Genomic DNA, 19,610 nt, shown 5'->3' with positions numbered 1-19,610 from the left:
TTTTTCCCTTCTCCTTTATTTATTTGTTCTCTTCCTTCTATCTCTTTCAACACAGACTTTTTTCCGTGGTTTTTTAAAAAATTTCTTTTTCATTTTTCTTCTGTTTTGTGGAGTTTTTTGTTTGTTTATTTTGGGGCTGGAGAAGTGAGAGAATAAATTAAGGGATAAGGACATAGAAATAAATGTTAAATGAAAGAGGGGAAGGTATTAGGGAATCAGGAATGAAGATTTGGCTGGGGCCCAAACTGGTGTTGAGTGGTGTCTCCCTCCCTCCCAGAGCTCGTGTCAAACATTAGTGAGATGCAGGGAAATGGGAGAGAGGAAAAGAGTTTGTATGTAGAGAGGGAAGCTAGGGATAGGAGATTAGATAGAGATGTAGGTGAATTTGTTTTTTAAAGGTGTTTTTGTTTTTGTTTTGTGGGATACAAAACAGGACCAAATATGGAACGGATATGGGGAAAAACATAAGGGTAGCTACTTTAAATGTAAAAGGCCTAGGATCTGTAACAAAGAGAAAGAGAATAGAATCGTTACTGAAGAAAAACAAGGTTGATATTATTTATCTACAAGAGACTCATCAATCAAAGGATGGAGTTAATCAACTGAAATTACAAAATATACATATTTATGAAAAAGGATTTGTCACTTCCAAATCCAAAGGTGGTTCGATATTGATATCTAAATATTGTGAATTTGTGGTAAAAGAAGCAGTAAAAGATTGTAATGGTAGATATTTGATAATACAGGGTCAAATGGGGGAAGAAGATTATACTTTAATAAATATCTATGCACCAAATATGAATCAAAGAGAATTTTTTAAAAACTGTGATTAAAGAGATGGAGGTTAGAAAGGGATATGTGGTTATGGCAGAATATTTTAACATGGTTTTGTATAAGGTAAAGGATAGATCTGTATGTAAAAAAAGATGAGTTGAATAAAAGAAGTACCCTCTTGAGCAAGATGCTGAAAACTATGGATTTAAAAGATAGAGAACTGAAGGGGGATGAAAGAAGGTTTACGTATTACTATTCTGTACATAATAGTTATTCAAGAATAGACTTTGTTTATATTGCAGAATTTAATTTCAAAAGTAGTAGATACAAATATTAATGTGATAAAAATAATGGTGATGGAGATGAAAGTTGGGAAGGACTATAGAGAAGCTAGAAGATAGAGAATAGATTCCAATATTTTTCAGCATACAGATGTAGTGGATAGAGTTAAGAAACAATGGTTGGAAATATGGTCAATGAAGGAGGTGGGAATAAAATAGGAGTGTTATGGGACATGATAAAAGTACTTATGAGAGGAATTGCTATAAGAGAATCTTGTAGAATAAAAAGATTGAGAGACAAATACAGTATATATATAAAAAGAAGAATCATTAAAAGATTTAGAATGTAACTACTTTATAAATAGGGATAATAAAAAAATTATTAGAGATTCAAGCTAAAAGGAAGGAGTTGGAAAGGGTAGAGTTAGAAAAGGTCCAGAAAGATATGATATATGCAAAGACAAATTTTTTTGAACATAGTATTTATTTATTTATTTATTTATTTATTTATTTATTTATTTATTGGACTTATATACCGCCCCATAGCGCTACAAGCACTCTCCGGGCGGTTTACATTTTTTTAAATTATACAGGCTACACATTGCCCCCCCAGCAAGCTGGGTACTCATTTTACCGACCTCAGAAGGATGGAAGGCTGAGTCAACCTTGAGCTGGCTACCTGGGATTTGAACCCCAGGTTGTGAGCACAGTTTTAGCTGCAGTACAGCGTTTTAACCACTGCACCACGAGGCTCTTAGTAATAAAAATTCAAAGCTTTTAGCTAGAATAGCCCAAACTAAAAGATCAAAAAATAAAATTGGAGTGATTGAAGATGAATCAGGAAAGAATTGTAGCCTAATGAAGGAAAAATTAATACAAGAATTCTATCAAAATGTATATAAAAGTAATAGAACATTGAAAGAATGTTGGACACAACTGGACAATTTGCCAAGGGGAACCTTTACCTACCTTCCTAGCTACCTACCTACCACCCCCCCACACATTGAAAGAAGATATAGAAAATTATATTAAAGAAAATGTTAAGAGCAAACTATTAGAGGACGATAAAAGAGAATTAAAAAAGAGATAAAGGATGAAGAGATTATAGAGATTATTAATAAATTAAAAAATGGTAAAACTCCAGGCTTTGATGGAATGGGATCAGAACATTAATTCTTTCAAATCAATATTGATCCCCAAGTTAAAAATACTTTATAATGAGATATTGGAAGGTGAGAAAATACCAGACTCTTGGAAACATTCATTAATAACTCTTATCCCAAAACCCAATAAAGATTTAACAGACCCAAGTTCGTATAGATCTATTTCTTTATTAAACCAAGATACAAAGATATTTACTGCAATACTGGTGAATAGAATGAACAAGTTTATTACAAAATACAGTGGTGCCTCACTTAACGAGTGCCTCGCTCAACAATGAATTCGCATAACGATGGCCTTTGCTGGAAATTTTGCCGCCTCACCTAACGATGTTTCCTATGGGGGATTTTCGCATAACGATGTTTGGGACCTTGCTTCACTTAACGATGACAGTTTTAGGTCCCCTGTTTCGCTTAACTTTTTTTTGACAGCCCTGTTTTCGCTATTTTAAAAATATTCTAAAATGTTTAAAAATGTTTAAAATGGTTGGAATCATTAGTGCACCTAATAAAACCTTCATTAAAGTAATTTGGCTTCGTTCTGAGTCTTTTTGAATTTTTGTTGATTTTTTTCACCATTGAAATGTATTGAATAGCCTCCTATTGGAACAGATTAACCAGTTTTCAATGCATTCCTATGGGAAATGGTGTTTCGCTTAACGATGTTTTCACATAACAATGTTTTTAATGGAACCAATTAACATCGTTATGCGAGGCACCACTGTATATTAAAGAGGATTAGAACGGGTTTTTAAGGGAAGACAAATGGAAAATTTAACTAGGAGGGTTTTGAATATTATATATAGTATAGAAAAAGATAAATCAAAGGCAGGTATTTTATCATTAGATATTTTTAAGGCATTTGAGTGTGTAAAATGGCTTACATTAAAGATTCTTTTAAAGTGCTGGGGTTTTGGAAAGAAATTTAGAGGGATAAAAGACCAATTATATGTGGAGAATACTTCTGCAGTAATAGTTAATGATGGGATGACAGAACAGATAGCTCTAGGCTGAGGCACTAGACAAGGTTGCTCTCTTTCTCCAGTTCTGTTTTGTTTGATTATTGAAATGTTAGCAAATGTAATAAGGAATGATAATTTAATTGAAGGTTTGGGAGAAAATAATAAAATAAAGATTAATTTATTTGCTGATGATTCCCCATTGACAGTGAAATATCTGCTAGAAAGTATAGGTAGAATTAACACTCACTTGGAAAAATAACTGGATTACGTGTAAATTGGCAAAAATCTGAAATAATGTTGGTTAATCATAATAAATTAGAACAAGAAATGTTTGCTGATAAATATGACTTTAAGATATGTAAATCAGTTAAATATTTAGGTATAGACTTAGTAAAAGATACTAAAAAATAAAAGAGCATAATTATAATAAATTAAAAGAAATTAAAAGGAAATTAAAGGAATCAAATAATTTAACACTTTCTTGGTTTGGAAGGATTGCACTGATAAAAATGAAAATTTTACAAAATATATATTTTTTATTTAGAATGTTACCAATACAGTTAACAGAGAATGATTTTAAAATTTTGGCAAGGAATGATTAACAAATATTGTAATGAAGGGAAGAGAGCCAGAATAAATAAAAAATATTGGTATAAAGGTCAGGAAAGGAGAGTTGAAAAAGAACAATTTTATGATATGATATTTTTGGAATGTGTGTTAATAAGAGGAAAAGGGAAAGCTTCAAATCAAGAATCAATGCAGTTCTGGAGAAGAGGACAATAAAAGAAGAAGAAGAAATGGAGGAAAAAGATTATTGCAAGAGTATATGGCGGTAGAGAACACAGTTAATCTGTATTTTGGTTTATGTATTTTATGTTTATGTTATAGTTAAAAAAAGTTAAAAAAAGGAAGGATACTATTTGACATCAAAACAGGAAGTGTCCATGAAAATAAACAAAATTATATCTATATTAAAGAATTAAAAGCTGAGTTTAAGACTGAATAATAAGGTAGTAAGTCAAGGAAAACATCTTGCATACATCCCCAAATTTATCCCTACTCTGGTAAATATGTAGGACTCCATGCCTGGCAGATAATGGAAACAATCATGCACATTTACGGGAACTGTCAAGTTAACACCCCATTCCTGGACTGAGTGACTTGGTGCTAACAACAGTGATATAACAGCTGGTAAGAGGGGATAATGAAATCAAATAAAGTGAGATGATTTGAACGTTCAAACAGTGAAATAACATAGAATAATACTGTGGGGACTATAGGTGGTCAGTAGCTACTTGATGACATACTATTTGCACCAAAACACATAACTAACTGTAAGACAAGTAACTAAAGTGTAATAACAAATGTAGGAAGCTTCATTATACAGTGGTGGCCCACTTAACGATGTTAATTGGTTAAAAAAAACCATCGCTATGGGAAAACATCGTTAAGCGAAACGCGTTTTCCCACAGAGATGCATTGAAAACCAGTTAATCCATTCCAATAGGCACGGATTGCCGTCCTTAAGCGAAAAAACCCATAGGAAACATCATTAAGCGATACAATGTTTCCTCCATTGGAATGCATTGAAGCCTATTCAATGCATTTCAATGGTTTTGCGATGTCCATTTTTGCAAATTTAAGTGTGTCTTAAAAGGTTCAAAAACTGTTTTAAATGCTTGGAATCATTAGTGCACCTTCTAAAACGGGTGCAAACTTAATTTGGCTTTGATCTGACTTTTCGTTAATTTTTGCTGAATTTTTTCCCCCCACCAACTTTTGACAGCTGTCAAAATTTGTCAGCTCCATGCTTTCCTATGGGGGAGAAATAAATTCACAAAAAATTAATGAAGACTCAGAACGAAGCCAAACTAAGTTTGCACAGGTTTTGCAAGGTGCTCTAATGAATCCCAGCATTTAAAACAGTTTCTGAGTCTTCGTTAATTTATTGCGAATTTTTTTCTCCCCCATAGGAAACAATGGAGCTGTCAAAAGTAGGGCTCCATTGTTTCCTATGGGGGAGAAACAAATTCACAAAAAATTAACGAAGACTCAGAACAAAGCCAAACTAAATTTGCACATGATTTAGAAGGTGCTCTAACGAACCCAAGCATTTAAAACAGTTGCTGACTTTTTGTTAATTTTTTGTGAATTTTATCCTCCCCCATTGAAATGCATTGAGCCCAACTTTTGACAGCTGTCAAAAGTTGGTTTCAATGCTTTCCTATGGGGGAGATAAAAATTCACCAAAAATTAACGAAAAGTCAGATCAAAGCCAAATTAAGTTTGCACATGTTTTAGAAGGTGTGCTAACGATTCCAAGTATTTAAAACATTTTTGAACATTTTAAGACACTTTTAAAATTGAAAAAAGTGACATCATTAAGCGAAACAGGGGACCTAAAAATGCATTCGCTATGTGAAGCATGGTCCCGAAATCGCTAAGCGAAAATCGCCCATAGGAAACATTGTTAAATGATGCATAGAATTCTTTTTAAAAAACATCGTTAAGCGAAAACATCGCTAAACGAGGCAATCGTTAAGCGAGGCACCACTGTACCAGATTTCACTATTGGTCCATCTAGATTGATAGTATCTACACAGTGCTCCTCCAGTGTTTTAGGTGGCAGTCTTACTCAGACTTAGTGGGAAATGTCATGAATTGAACCTAGGACCTACAGCATGCAAAAATTTGGCAAAAACCTGTTGTACGATGTTGTACACTTTATGTGATGCCTGTTTCTGATTTTACATGTTGATGAATTGACTTCATGTTCATGTAACCAAACGAAAAAAACAACAACCAACCATCATATTATGAACACATAATATGTACATTCTTTCTTCATTTGTCTCAACCTCTTTCCACGTTCCTCTTCTTCCTGTTTTTTTCTGTATTGAATTTGTACTTGAAAGTTCACTCAGCTAGGAACATATCTTCCTGTATTCTCTAAAGCACCAGGCACACTGCTGATGTTTTAAAGAAATAAATCTATAAATAGTAGTGACAACTGACGTTGAACTTAAATGTACCTTTGCAAAAGAACAAACAAACAAAAAACAAGTTCCTTCTGAGTTCTTAGATTTTGCAAGTGTGGAGTTCATACATTTTGAAATACTGAAATTTCATTCTGAATTAAGACTGCATCCAGTGATAATGTTTCTAATAAGGACACTGATACCAGACAAAACAAGCAAAGCAAGGCCAGAATATAGCATGGTGCTTTTATTGATGGCAGTATTAACAATTTTTAAATATGTAAAAAGTTTAGCTTCATAGAACTAAAAAAAAGTCTCTGGTCGATATAATTTGTACTTCTTGTTTATATCAGGCTTCTTCATGAAGTGCCATCCTTCTGGCAATGCAAGAAAATTCAAGCTGAAGAGTAGTAGTGCCACAACAGAATATCTGAAATTAGAAGAAAAAGAACAACATGATAATCTCTGTCATTTTGCACTCCATCTTTCAGTATGAATTAAAATTTGTGCATGCTGTATGAAGAATGTTTGGGAAAATAGTCACCAGAGAAAGGAAATTGTTCCATTTTCACTGTATGAAGAAACAGTAGGTATCGTGGAAAGGCACACAGAAAGTGAAGTTGGAAGGGGCCTACAAGTTTATGTGTCTGTACACCATACTAAATTGTGATTCTCTTGCAAATAACAACTTTACATATGAGTTGGAACTCTTTTCTTTCATGAGAAAAAGAATCACAGTTTGAATGAATTTTAAAGAAATTATTCAGAAGTACTGAGAAGAGAAAGCATCTGAATACAAAGATGAGAAGCAGTGGATTTTGTAATCTGCTTCTCACTATACAGAGAAATCAGTATCCACACTCATGCTGGCATATATAAGTTCAAATCAGTTGCCTTGTATCCTTTAGAGGAGAAAGGCAGAGTAAAAAATATTTTAAACTAATCTAAATAAATAAATAAACAAACATCAGAGCTTTCATGAAATTCATATTTAAAAACTCATCCTCAACTCATTTTGAAGCAAACCCAACTAACAAGCTAGAGTTCCTAATCAGAAAACCTCAAACCCAACTGTTTAACCATTAACTAAAGTCAGACTTTTCAACCTACTTCAAATCCTCTGCCAATCCAATCATACTGGAAGATTGACACTGATTACTACTGCATGAGCAAATCAACAGCCTATAAGGCTGTGATGATTTGTGTTTTTATGTGTTACGAGAATGGGATATGTAGTCCTAAGATTGTCCCAATAGCATCCATCTTGATTTAATGTCTGTGTCTGTGGTAGGAAAATTTTACATGCTGTGTCAGAGAAGCTTCGTTCTCTGGTTATCTAGTTGCTAAGAGAGCCAGAGAGTTACATTCCTGGTAGTCAAAATAATTCTGCCACAAAACATGATAACAACTCAAGCTCCCATGAGAAAGTTAGGCGGGACAACAAGACCCAGGAGGCGTGTTCCTTATGAGGCATCCTGGGAAGAAGAAGGAAGTGGGTTGAAGTTGGGAAAAAAAGATGGAGTTTGACTGAGAAAGGATAGACATGTGCTTTTTCCCAAAATGGATTATAACTTTTGAATGGAGTCTTCTTGCCAACATGGACTAATGGATTACAACTGGATTTTACCTTACCTGTTGGACTATGCACTGTGAAGTCTCAGGATATGTAAGAATGACTACGCTTATGCATTATGCTAGTTTAGAATGCATTTCTTGTTTTATTTTTATAGCTGGAGTAGTGGGGGTGATCTGTCAGCCTTGATATGAAAATGTTTCTAACTGAAATGCTTTACTATAATCTGAATTCTTTTCTGAACAATATGTCTTAATAAATGCAATGGATGCAGGAGAACGGACTGAGGCTGAATCCGGATAAGACGGAAGTTCTGAGGGTGGGTGCCCCCGTGGTAGGTGGCTTGGGTGGCTCTCTCACATTTGGGGGGGCCACCTTGGCCGCGAAGAGTGGGGTCCACAGCCTCGGCATATATTTGGACCCGACGCTCACCATGGAAACGCAGGTGGCGTCGGTAGTCCGCACCACATTTTTCCATCTTTGGCGGATTGCCAGGCTGCGACCCTATCTCGACATGGGGGAGCTCACTACCTTGGTGCATGCGCTCGTAATCTCAAGATTAGATCACTGTAACGCGCTCTACGTGGGGCTGCCTTTGAGGCTGACACAGAAACTTCAGGTGGTGCAGAATGCAGCGGCCAGGCTCCTTACAGGAGTGAGAAAATATCAACACATCTCTCTAACGCTGGCTGCATTGCATTGGCTGCCCATCTGTTTCCGTGTCAACTTCAAAGTTTTAATGCTTACTTATAAGGCCCTAAACGGTTTAGGACCTCGATATTTGGCAGAACGCCTCCTCCCAACAAGGTCTACCCGGATCACCTGCGCAAGTCAGGAGGTGAGGCTGAGGAGTCTGATGCCGAGAGAGGCCCGGAAGGAGAAGACACGGAACCGGGCCTTCTCGGAGATGGCGCCTCGCCTCTGGAACAATCTCCCTCCGGAGATTCGCGTGGCCCCCACGCTGGGCACCTTTAAAACCCAATTAAAAACATGGCTGTTTATTCAGGCCTTCCCTCCAGCCAACTCTTGATTTTTTCTTACTTTTCTTTTTTATTTTTACTGCTGTTCTTGTTTGATTATTATGTATTTGTCTATGTTTTATTATTTGATTTTATATTTGGAAGCCGCCTAGAGTGGTCCGGTGGGCCAGATAGGTGGGGTATAAATTAAATAAATAAATAAATAAATAAATAAATAAATAAATAAATAAAGTAGTAATGTTTTGGAATTGCATGCATTGGTTTCTTGAACAGACTTACCTATCTAATTGGCCATGTGTGTTTGCTACCATATAGAGCCCAGATTAGCCTGAGTGTAAACTCATGGATTGTCTGTGTTTCTTGTTTTTACTTAACAAAGGGGATGGACTTGAGGAAGGAAAATTAGTGCAGGGCCTGGCTGAAATCTAGGGCTCATCTTAGCTCATAAGGACTGACTAATTTTCTGGAATCTCTCCTTCTCCGGCTTCCCCTTAATCTCCTTGGAGTTGGGGGATTGCTTACATTGACTGCTTGGGCTTTTGCACCCGTGTGGCAGTCAATGTCAGGGGTACAGAAGGCTCTTGTAGATCAGAGTGAGATGGAACGGCCGAAGGACGTTGTTTTGTCACTTTGGAAACGGCCTTATCCATAGCTTTAGCGTGTGAGATGGATTTGCAGGAAGATTGGGCCATGGGTTTAGCAGGTTGGAGAGATTGCTCCCAAAGTCAAAGCTTAAACCTAGAAAGGCGACTGCGGAGAACTCTGCACTTAAAGTTTTTGCAGTGAGGGCACATGGAAGCTTATGAGCCTCACTGAGGCAAAAAAGACATTTAACATGGCCGTTGGGGAGTGGAATTTTATTGTCACAGGCCACACAGCGTTTAAATGGGCCTGAAGAGGCCATGAACTGAAAAAATGGTTTGGAGAGAAAAATGGTGTGTGTGTGCTTCAGCCCTAAGGCCAGAGTGTGTTGTTTTGTAAAAGTAGTAAGAATACAGTGGTGCCTCACTTAACAATTACCTTGTTAAATGACGAATCTGCTTGACGATGAGGTTTTTGCGATCGCAAAACAATGTTTTAATGGGTAAAATTCACTTAACGATGATCGGTTCCCTGCTTCGGGAACCAATTTTTCACTTAACAATGGTCTGAAAACAGCTGATCAGCGGCTCTCAAAATGGCAGTCCGCTGTGCAAAATGGCTCCTTGCTGTTTTTAGGACGGATTTTTTGCAAGAGAGGAACCGGAAAATGGCTGCCCTATGGAGTATCTTCAATGGATGATTAGGTATTTAGCCCGTTGGAGCGCATTGAGTGGTTTTCAATGCATTTCAATGGGTTTTTCCCCGCTTGACGACAATTTTGCTCTACAGCGATTTGACTGGAACAGATTAACATTGCCAAGCGAGGCACCACTGTAGTAATAAAGAATAGGTTAAAGCAAGATTTTAAAAATCAGTAACTTTTCTTTTGCTTTTAGAAGAGACTCACAGAAGCAACAATTGAGGCTCTCAGCGTGGCAGTTGAAACAAACTGAGGGCGCCAAGACACATATACTGGGGGTGGTGGTTCTGCACTAATGTATCTTTTTGCTACCGCAGAAGCTCTAGAATATTCTGACAAGGCTCTGCACATGCTCAGGTTACCCATAGTATGATTCACAGAGGTCACGAAGAACTTTAATATATCCAAGATGATGTGACCAGATGGTTGACTAGAACTAGTTACAAGAGAAAAAAAACTTGGCTACAGCAATTTAAGAAACGTGGTTTTGTGTATTTCAAATGGAAGTTTTATAATGTTAACCGAATTTTAGTTCCTGCTCTTCATCAAGAACAGTCTGAATAATCAAACTTGGGATGAAAGACTCAATTATACCAGACAATGAAGAACATATAAAGATGACAACTTTTCTCCATAGTTTCAGGCTATTTATTTTGAATAGGCATTTAAAGAAAGAAAGAAATGTTTTATTACGGTCATTGACCAGCAAAATTAAGATGCATTATTTAAATTTGGGAACATAAAAACTAAAAACATTAAAAACACTAAAACATCAAAGGACTAAAAACATCCATATACATATATATAAAACCACATTCATATATCTTACTAAATATCTCCTACTCCCTATCATAGGCCTTATCTATGGGCTATTACTGCTTACATTGAATGCCAAAATTGTTACTTTGAAGCTCGTAGAGCCCGTGTGAACATTACCAATTTATACACCAATTTACAGATTCTATAGCTGCGCTCTAGGTGGAACCTTTCCTTCACGGATTTTGATTGCAGCAGCACAAAATTTAGCTACTTTTGTCAGCATATCTGAATTTAGCCCAGTATATCTCTCAGGGCATCGCCCTGTCAGCAAAAGCAGTGTGTAATGTGCCTCTGATCGTCCAGGAAATGCCCTTATGTAAGGGTTAACATGGACTTCTCGAATGTCAGAATAAAAAGCACAATACATGGGAGATAGATTCAATCTCACCAGAGTTACAGGGGCATAAACACTTAGTGTAAGGGATGTTGTTATACTTCCCTTCCTGGACTGCTGACGGAAGTGCACTGAAGTGGGTCAAAGTAAGAGCTTGCATTGTTTAGGTGTTAGGGGTAAGTAGAGATATTTTGCCTGTTTCAGTGGGAGCAATGCGCTGTCAACTATAAACCTATTTCTGATAATACCAAGATCCTGCTGCCTTTCTGTCTCAATAATACACTGCCTAAGATTACTCTTGGCCTTAACGTATCCCATTTGTTGGATACTTTCTACTGAATATTATTTATTTATTTGATATATTTGATTTATACCCCACCTATCTGGCCCACCGGACCACTCTAGGTGGCTTGCAATATAAAATCAGATAATAAAAACATAGACAAATACATAATAATCAAACAGCAACAGCAGTAAAATAAAGAAGGAAAAGTAAGAGAGAAATCAAGAATTGGCTGGAGGGAAGGCCTGGATAAATAACCATGTTTTTAGTTGGGTTTTAAAGGTGCCCAGCGTGGGGGCCGTGTGAATCTCGGGAGGGAGATTGTTCCAGAGGCGAGGAGCCATCTCCGAGAAGGCCCGGTTTCATGTTTTCTCCTTCTGGGCCTCTCTCGGCATCAGGCTCCTCAGCCTCACCTCCTGACTCGTGCGGGTGATCCGGGTAGACCTTGTTGGGAGGAGGCGTTCCACCAAATATCGAGGTCCTAAACCGTTTAGGGCCTTATAAGTAAGCATTAAAACTTTGAAGTTGACACGGAAACAGATGGGCAGCCAATGCAATGCAGCCAGTGTTGGAGAGATGTGTTGGTATTTCCTCACTCCTGTAAGGAGCCTGGCCACCGTATTCTGCACCACCTGAAGTTTCTGTGTCAGCCTCAAAGGCAGCCCCACGTAGAGCGCGTTACAGTGATCTAATCTTGAGATTACGAGCGCATGCACCAAGGTAGTGAGCGCCCCTGTGTTGAGATAGGGTTGCAGCCTGGCAATCTGCCAAAGATGGAAAAATGCGGTGCGGACTACCGATGCCACCTGCGTTTCCATGGTGAGCGTTGGGTCCAAATATATGCCCAGGCTGCGGACCCCACTCTTCGCGGCCAAGGTGGCCCCCCCAAACGTATCTGTTGATTTTATGGTATATTGCTCTCTTCCAAGGTGACTGATGGTTATCGTGTAATACCAGTGAAGTCAGTCCAATTGGTTGAAAGGTTAGTTTTAACCAAAAGTTAAAAATAGCGAGCCAAGCTCTGGCTTCAACCTTTAGGTAGCCCACTTCAAGCCTGAGGGCTGCATTAGATACCCCTCTTGGAACTTGTAATATAGCCCTCACAAATTTGGACTGAACTACTTCTAACTGGATAAACAAAGAATAGGGGACCAATTGTGCCCCATACAAGAGCTGACTAAGGGATTTGGCCTGAAACAATCGTAGTGCAGCTGGAATGTACTGGCCTCCCTTAGAATAGAAGAATTTTAGCATAGTAAGGCTAGATTTTTGTGCTGCTTGTACCACGTTGTTAACATGGGCCTTGTTGTTTCCTTTATATTGGAAAACAACGCCCAAATATTTATAGGCCTTAATTTGTTCAATCTCATGCTCATCTATTAACCACTTATAGATCCTGGGCCTCTGAGCGAACACTAAAACTTTGGTCTTCGAGTAATTTATCTGTAGCATTTCTTCTTTACAGTATTGTGCAAGAGCGTATAAAGCTCTCTTAAGCCCTATTGGTGTCTGTGAAATTAGTACTGCATCATCTGCGTATAACACAAGTGATATTGTCTATTGGCTAGTTTGGGGGGATGGAACTCTGGATGGCTGAGTGCCGTTACCATTGAGTTGATATAGAAATTAAATAACAATGGAGCTAATATATACCCTTGCTTCACACCATTATAAGTTGGAACTTTATCAGACAAGTGTCCTTCCTTGTTGCATCTAATTCTGAGCGTTGTACTGTATTTTCATGCCGCTTATACATAAGCAGCAGAAGGCGTCGATCTATTGTGGAAGACTCTAACTTACTCCAGAGCCTATCTTGTGAAATTAGATCAAAAGCCGATCTAAGATCAATAAAAGCGGCAAATAGGGACCCTCGGGGTTTCTTGGTGTACTTATCTACTAGGTGCCTTAGAATTAGGGCACGGTCCTGTGTAGATCTACCAGATCTAAATCCAGCTTGTTCATCTGCCAAAACACTCTCAGAGTCCGTCCAATCTATCAATTTCCATGATAAATGTCTGGCATAAAGCTTACTAATTATGGGTTGTAGACTGACTGGCCTATAATTAGCTGGATTGTCTTTTTTACCTTTTTTATAAATGGGGATAATAATGGCTGTGCCCTATTCCGATGGCATGTGAGCATTTTGGTCTATAAAGGTGAAAAGGTTTGCCAGAATTGGAGCCCACCATTCACAGTTGTTCTTAATGAGTTCGGGACGAATACCATCACATCCTGGGGCCTTACCAATTTTCAGTTGGTTCACAAGGTCTTTTATTTCAGTGATTGATACAGGGTGCCATTCTGGTAGATTCACATATAGACGACTCACATGAAATGAGGGATTGTCTCTTTTGGCATAAAGCTCATGGAAGTGGGCTTCCCACACTCGATCGTTAATATAAGAGTTCATCCTAACTGAAAGATTGTTGGTAGTAAATGTTATGAATTCCCAAAATGATTTCATATCTTTCCCCCTGACTGCTTTGATAAGTTTTTCCCATTCTATCTGTTGAGCTCTCTCTTTTTCTCTTTAATTAATTTCTTATAGTCTTTCTTAAGTTGCAGCAGTTCCTCCACTTCTATTGATGATGGGTTTTTGTTTTTTATTTTGTTTAAATTTTGAAATTACCAGTTTTTTTTGCATCAACTCCTTATCAAACCAGTTATAGGACCTGCACTTGTTAGTATGGGTTTTTGCTGAGTTATTTGAATCAGCTAAGTCTACTAGTTTATTTATTAGTGTTTCATACAGCACAATTATGTTGCAACTTTGGCCCACTTTGAGAAAGGTGGAATGGATCTCAGAGAACTGATTGTTATTAAGTAGATTAGTAAAATAGATTGCGGCCTTTCCTGACCATTTGATCCTGGAGTTGGTTAGTATCATCTCAGGATTCACAGGGAAGGCCTTCTCAATATGAGTGTGGTGTTCTTGTAACTTCAGGTACAATTTTAGTGGCAGATGATCACTATCAATCCTACTGCTGATCACCATACTGATGACAGTATTCAGTATGTTACAGCTGACAATCATATAATCTATGGTACTCATCCTCGTTCCCGACCAGAAAGAGAATTCCCCTGGTATGTCACCTGAAGTACTTCCATTTAATATGTGTAGGTCAAGGCGATAAACTAACTGTGCCAAATTAAGGCCTGCATAATTACTGATGGTATCTTTAAAGAGGCGCCTAGTGACTATGGGGAAGTGTAATCCATCAGGTGGGCATAAATTATAAACAGCATAAAGAGCAGAGTCATTTGTACCCAATCTGGCATTAAAATCACCCCCAATTATCATTTGGTCATCGTTAGTTAGCAAAAGGTTTTGAATATAGGATTCAAGATCTTGGTAAATCCGTTCGATCTGGGCATTCCGTCTCTGGGGTGGTAAATATACATTGATGAACACTATTGTACTGTGATTAAATTTGACCTTCACTGCTGCAGCATATTGATTAAGGGAGGGGAGTTTGGTCATTATAATATTGAGCATAGTTGAAACCAATATAAGGCCGCCCTTGGTTCTGCCCCTCTTTTCACTGGGAATGACACTTATTTGGTGGGCAGAGTAACCATTAACTTCAATTTCCCCTAGTGCCCAAATCTCTTGCAGCAGTAAGATATCGAACTTAGAAAGATACTTGATGAAGGAATTGTCATTGCTCTTTGCATTCCATCCTGCTATATTCGATGACAGAACAGAGATGGTGTCATTTATAGTTTTCTGTCAGTCCATAAGATCAGGAGATAGGGGAGGATTCTGGGTGTTAAGATTAAAAGGTGTACCCATGTCGGTCATTCCAGAGTGATGCATGTCTGCAGAGTGAATTGTGCTGTGTTGCGGTAGAGTGGGTTGAGATACAGTTTTTAGAGGGCTAAGTTGAGTAGTCGTGTCCTTCTCCAGAGTGGCTAATGTTCGAAGTTCAGAATCAAATGATTCTCGTGAACTAGCCCAATGCATGAGATGTCCTTTGTTGTTTTCAGTTTCTTCACCATCTAAGGAAATCAGAATTGGAATATCCTGATGAGGTACCTGTAAGCAGCCCCGTATCTCCAAAGAGATTTATGGGGGTGCTGGAAATTGGGACGAGTACGAAAACCAGACAAACCTCTAACTGCTGAGCAGAGCCAATTGAAACCCAGCCAGGTTCTGTCTAAATTTTCTTCCTCAGAGGCCAATCTCCTTATTAAGAAAACAACACAGACATAACCATGAGATATACTCAGAATGATTTGGCTCTGAAAGTTTGGTAGCAAACCCACGTGGCCAATTAGACATTCAGCTAGTCTGTTCAAGAAACAAAGCTTCTAGATAGAAATCAATCATTACTGTTTTATTAAAAAGAATTACTTTAGAAAAGGTTTCAGTTGATAGTAAATTAAGTCAGTAGGTACATTTTCATTCAAGACCAACGGAACACACCACTCCCCCACTCCAGCTAAAAAAATAAAGAAATGAAACTATGCTAACTAACAAAAAGCATAAACAAGCCATCTCACGTGTCTTGGGTCTTCAAAGGCTGATGCTAGTTGAAAACCAGTCCATTATGGGAAAAGCACGTGTCTGCCCCTTTCTCAGGCAAACTCCATCTTTCTTCTCCTTCTCCTCCTCTTCTTTCTTCTTCCCAGAATGCCTCCTGGGTCTTGTTGTCCCGCCTAACTTTCTCATGGAGCTTCAGTTGTTTTCATACTTTGTGGCAGAATTATTTTGACTACGAAACTCTCTGCTCTCTGCTCATCTTAGCAACGAGATAACCAGAGAGCGAAGCTTCTCTAAAACAGCATACAAAACTTTCCTACTACAGAACAGACTTTAAATCAAAATGGATGCTATTGGGACAATCTTAGGACTACATATCCCATTCTAATACACATAAAAACACAAATCATCACATGCCCCCCCTGATTATCGTTAAAATTCAGAGCAGTTAATCTGATCTAATTTTAAGAAATCAAGTAAAAGTAACTAAAAAGTAATTCAAAGTAATTAACTGGTTACATCTCAAAATTCAACTACAGATTAACTATTACAATACTGAAACATAGCCCACTGTTGAATACATTGCTTCAACGTTCAGGTTCATAAGAATCTTCACAGTACATTCTAGAAAGACCATCTGCCACTACATTCAATTTTCCAGGAATGTGTTGAACTTCAAAATCAAAATCTTGCAATGCTAGACTCCATCTCAACAATTTTTGGTTGTGAGATTTCATCTTCTGCAACCAAACTAAAGCTCTGTGATCTGTTTGGAGTGTAAACTTACGACCCCATAGGTAAGGTCGAAGTAAATTGAGAGACCAAAATATAGAAAGAGCTTCTTTTTCAGGTACTGCGTAACTTCTCTCTCTATCCAAGAGTTTTCTAGAGAAGTATGAGATAGGGTAAAGGTTCCCATCTTCTCCTTGCTGTAACAAAACAGCTCCCAGTCCTAATTCAGAAGCATCAGTTTGTAAAATGAATGGTTTGTCAAAATCAGGGGATTTCAGTATAGGTGCATCCATAATCTTAGCTTTTAAAGCTTCAAAGGCACCTTGACACTCTGGTGTCCACTTTACCTTGACAGGCTGTCTCTTCCTAGTGAGCTCTGTCAGAGGTGAAGCCAAATGACTGAAATCAGGAATGAATTTTCTGTAGTAGCCAACTAGGCCCAAAAACGAGCGTACCTGTTTCTTAGTTTTAGGAATAGGCCAATCATTAATAGATTGTACTTTAGCTTGCAAAGTCTGAATTTCTCCTTGCCCAATCAAATGACCTAAGTACATGACTTTTCCTTGCATCCACTGACACTTGCTGGCTTTGACTGTCAGTCCTGCTTGTTGAAGTCTGGACAAAACAGTTTCAATGTGAGACATGTGAGAATCAAAATCAAAACTGAAAATGGCAACATCATCAAGATAAGCACTTGCAAAAGGTAAACCTTGTAAAAGTTTGTCTATCATCCTTTGAAATGACGCACCTGCATTCTTCAAACCAAATGGCAATCTGCGGAAACGGAAAGTTCCCACATGCGTGATGAAAGCGGTCTTATCTCGTGAATCTTCAGCTAAATGAAGCTGCCAATAAGCATTCTTTAGATCGAGAATGCTGATAAACTTAGTCTTTGAAAGATGTTCAATTAAATCATCCATTCTAGGCAATGGGTATGGATCTGGAACAGTAACACTGTTTAACTTTCTGTAATCAACACAAAATCTTACTTCCTCGAGAATTTCACCCAAAGCGTTACGTTTTGGCACCAGAACCACCGGAGAAGCCCAAGGGGAGAATGACGGTTCAATCACCCCCAAAGATAACATCTTTTGTATCTCTTGTTCAATTTGGATAGCATGATTACCAATTGCTCTATATGGGCTAGACCGTATGGGCTGGGCGTTGTTCTCAGTAGTTATCACATGACTGATCAATTTGGTGTAACCTGGTTTATCTGAAAACACATCTTGGTATTGTTCTAAAATTTGAAACAACCTTTCTTTCTGATCAACAGTACCTGTTAAAACAAGATTATCAGACCATGTACCTGCATCTTGCAATTCAGATAACATATCAATAGGTTCATTTGCAGCATGAAAATATTCAGCATGACATTGAAAAACCATTGCAGATCTATCTTTGTACAGTTTCAAACTATTGACATGGTAAAGAACAGGTTTCTTATTAGAATCCAACATTTTGACAAGATAATTGACATTTCCCAATTTTTGAACAATTTCACCTGGACCTTCCCAGACAACTTCTAGCTTAGAAGGTCTGAGTGGGTTCAGAACAAGTACCAAATCACCCACAGAAAATTCCCTGTGTCTGGATCTCTTGTCGTGGAAGAACTTCTGACTTGCTTGAGCATCCAACAAATTGTCTCTGGCCAACTCCTGGACAGCCAAGAGTTTCTCTTGAAGTTTTCTGACAAAATCAGCAACTGGCACAGTACTACTTTTAACCACACCTTCCCAATCGGATTTCAGGAAGTCCAATGGTCCTTGTAGATTTCTTCCAAACACCACCTCACTTGGAGAAAAGCCACCTAGTGAAGAATGAGCTGAGCTACGGTAAGCAAACAAAGCAAAAGGCAAAAGCTCATCCCAAATGTTTCCATATTCTTGGGTCAAAGTTTTAATCATCCTGAGCAAAGTTTGTTGACCTCTTTCCACCATACCATGAGATTGAGGATGATGGGCCGTGGAAAAACTGATGGTTATTCCACTTATCTCGCAGATCTTACACATAAGTTCACTTGTAAAGGCTCCTGCTTGATCACAAATTATTTTGGATGGTACTCCAATACGTGAGCACAAGTCCACGATAATTCTAGCTATGGTGGTAGCTGTCAGGTTGCTAATAGCGTAAGCCTCGATCCACCTACTGGCAGAACAGATGAAAGAAATGATGTATTTCTTCTTAGATTTAGTAGGAACAAAAGGTCCTAGCACATCCATTTGCAAACACTGGAACACTTGGTCAGGAATTTCCATAATCTGCATTTCGGCCTTTACCTTGTCAGTTTGATGGCCTGTGCGTTGGCAATAGTCACAAGAACTGACATAGTCCTTTACAGTTTTTGAAATACCAGGCCAGTAAAAATGGTGAGAAATTCTCTTTAGGGTTTTTTGTATTCCCTGGTGCCCACTACTCGGATGGTCATGAGCCATTTCTAGTATTCTCAGTCTATATTCAGTAGGCACGACTAACTGTTGAACAGGTTGGGCATCCAAGTTGGATTTGGGGAAATATTCTCTGTACAAAAGTCCATTTTCTCCCCACAGGAAACTAACTTGCTGATGCGCAGGACGTTCAGCATAGTTGTCTGCTTGTGACCTCAAAGAAGCTAGAGAGGGATCATTAAGTTGCTTCAGTCTAAAGTCCTCTGATCCCTTAGGTATCACTTCCTCCATTTTAGTTTCAGTTGTAGCTGCATTATCAGGTTCGGTCACAAGAGGCTGCTGTTGGGTAAGGTCTCCATCTGAGCTATCCTCAGAGGATTCCTGCTCCCGTTCAGGATCATGCATCTCCCTACTTTGAGAACGCGTAACTACCGACATTGAAGTTGCATTTTGACTCTGCATGTGATCCAAAAAAGCAAGATCATTTCCAAGAAGAAAATCAGGTTTTCCCTCATGGGTTAAAATATGTTTTGCCCCTGACCAGCTCTTATACGAAATTTTGACATAAGCTAAAGGAATGAA

General features: G+C 38.2%; 1 protein-coding gene across 7 annotated transcripts in view; it reads right to left on the bottom strand.

The window, feature by feature from the left end:
- Window positions 1-6,387: 6,387 nt before the first annotated feature.
- The window catches only part of TDRD3 (tudor domain containing 3), a 267,090-nt gene continuing 253,867 nt past the window's right edge, over window positions 6,388-19,610 (bottom strand). For 6 of the 7 annotated variants that reach the window (XR_013543718.1, XR_013543717.1, XR_013543713.1 and 3 more), the window contains one exon: window positions 6,388-6,585. The gene's annotated coding sequence lies outside the window, so the exon portion shown is untranslated. Of the gene's footprint in view, window positions 6,586-8,758; window positions 15,463-19,610 lie in introns of those variants that run through there. The other variant, XR_013543716.1, reaches the window with a different exon arrangement.

The sequence above is a fragment of the Pogona vitticeps genome, chromosome 3, assembly GCF_051106095.1.
Source record: "Pogona vitticeps strain Pit_001003342236 chromosome 3, PviZW2.1, whole genome shotgun sequence".
NCBI classification, from domain to species: domain Eukaryota; kingdom Metazoa; phylum Chordata; class Lepidosauria; order Squamata; family Agamidae; genus Pogona; species Pogona vitticeps.
The sequence above is the reverse complement of the archived record's forward strand: the minus strand, read 5'-3'. Positions and strand labels throughout refer to the sequence as shown.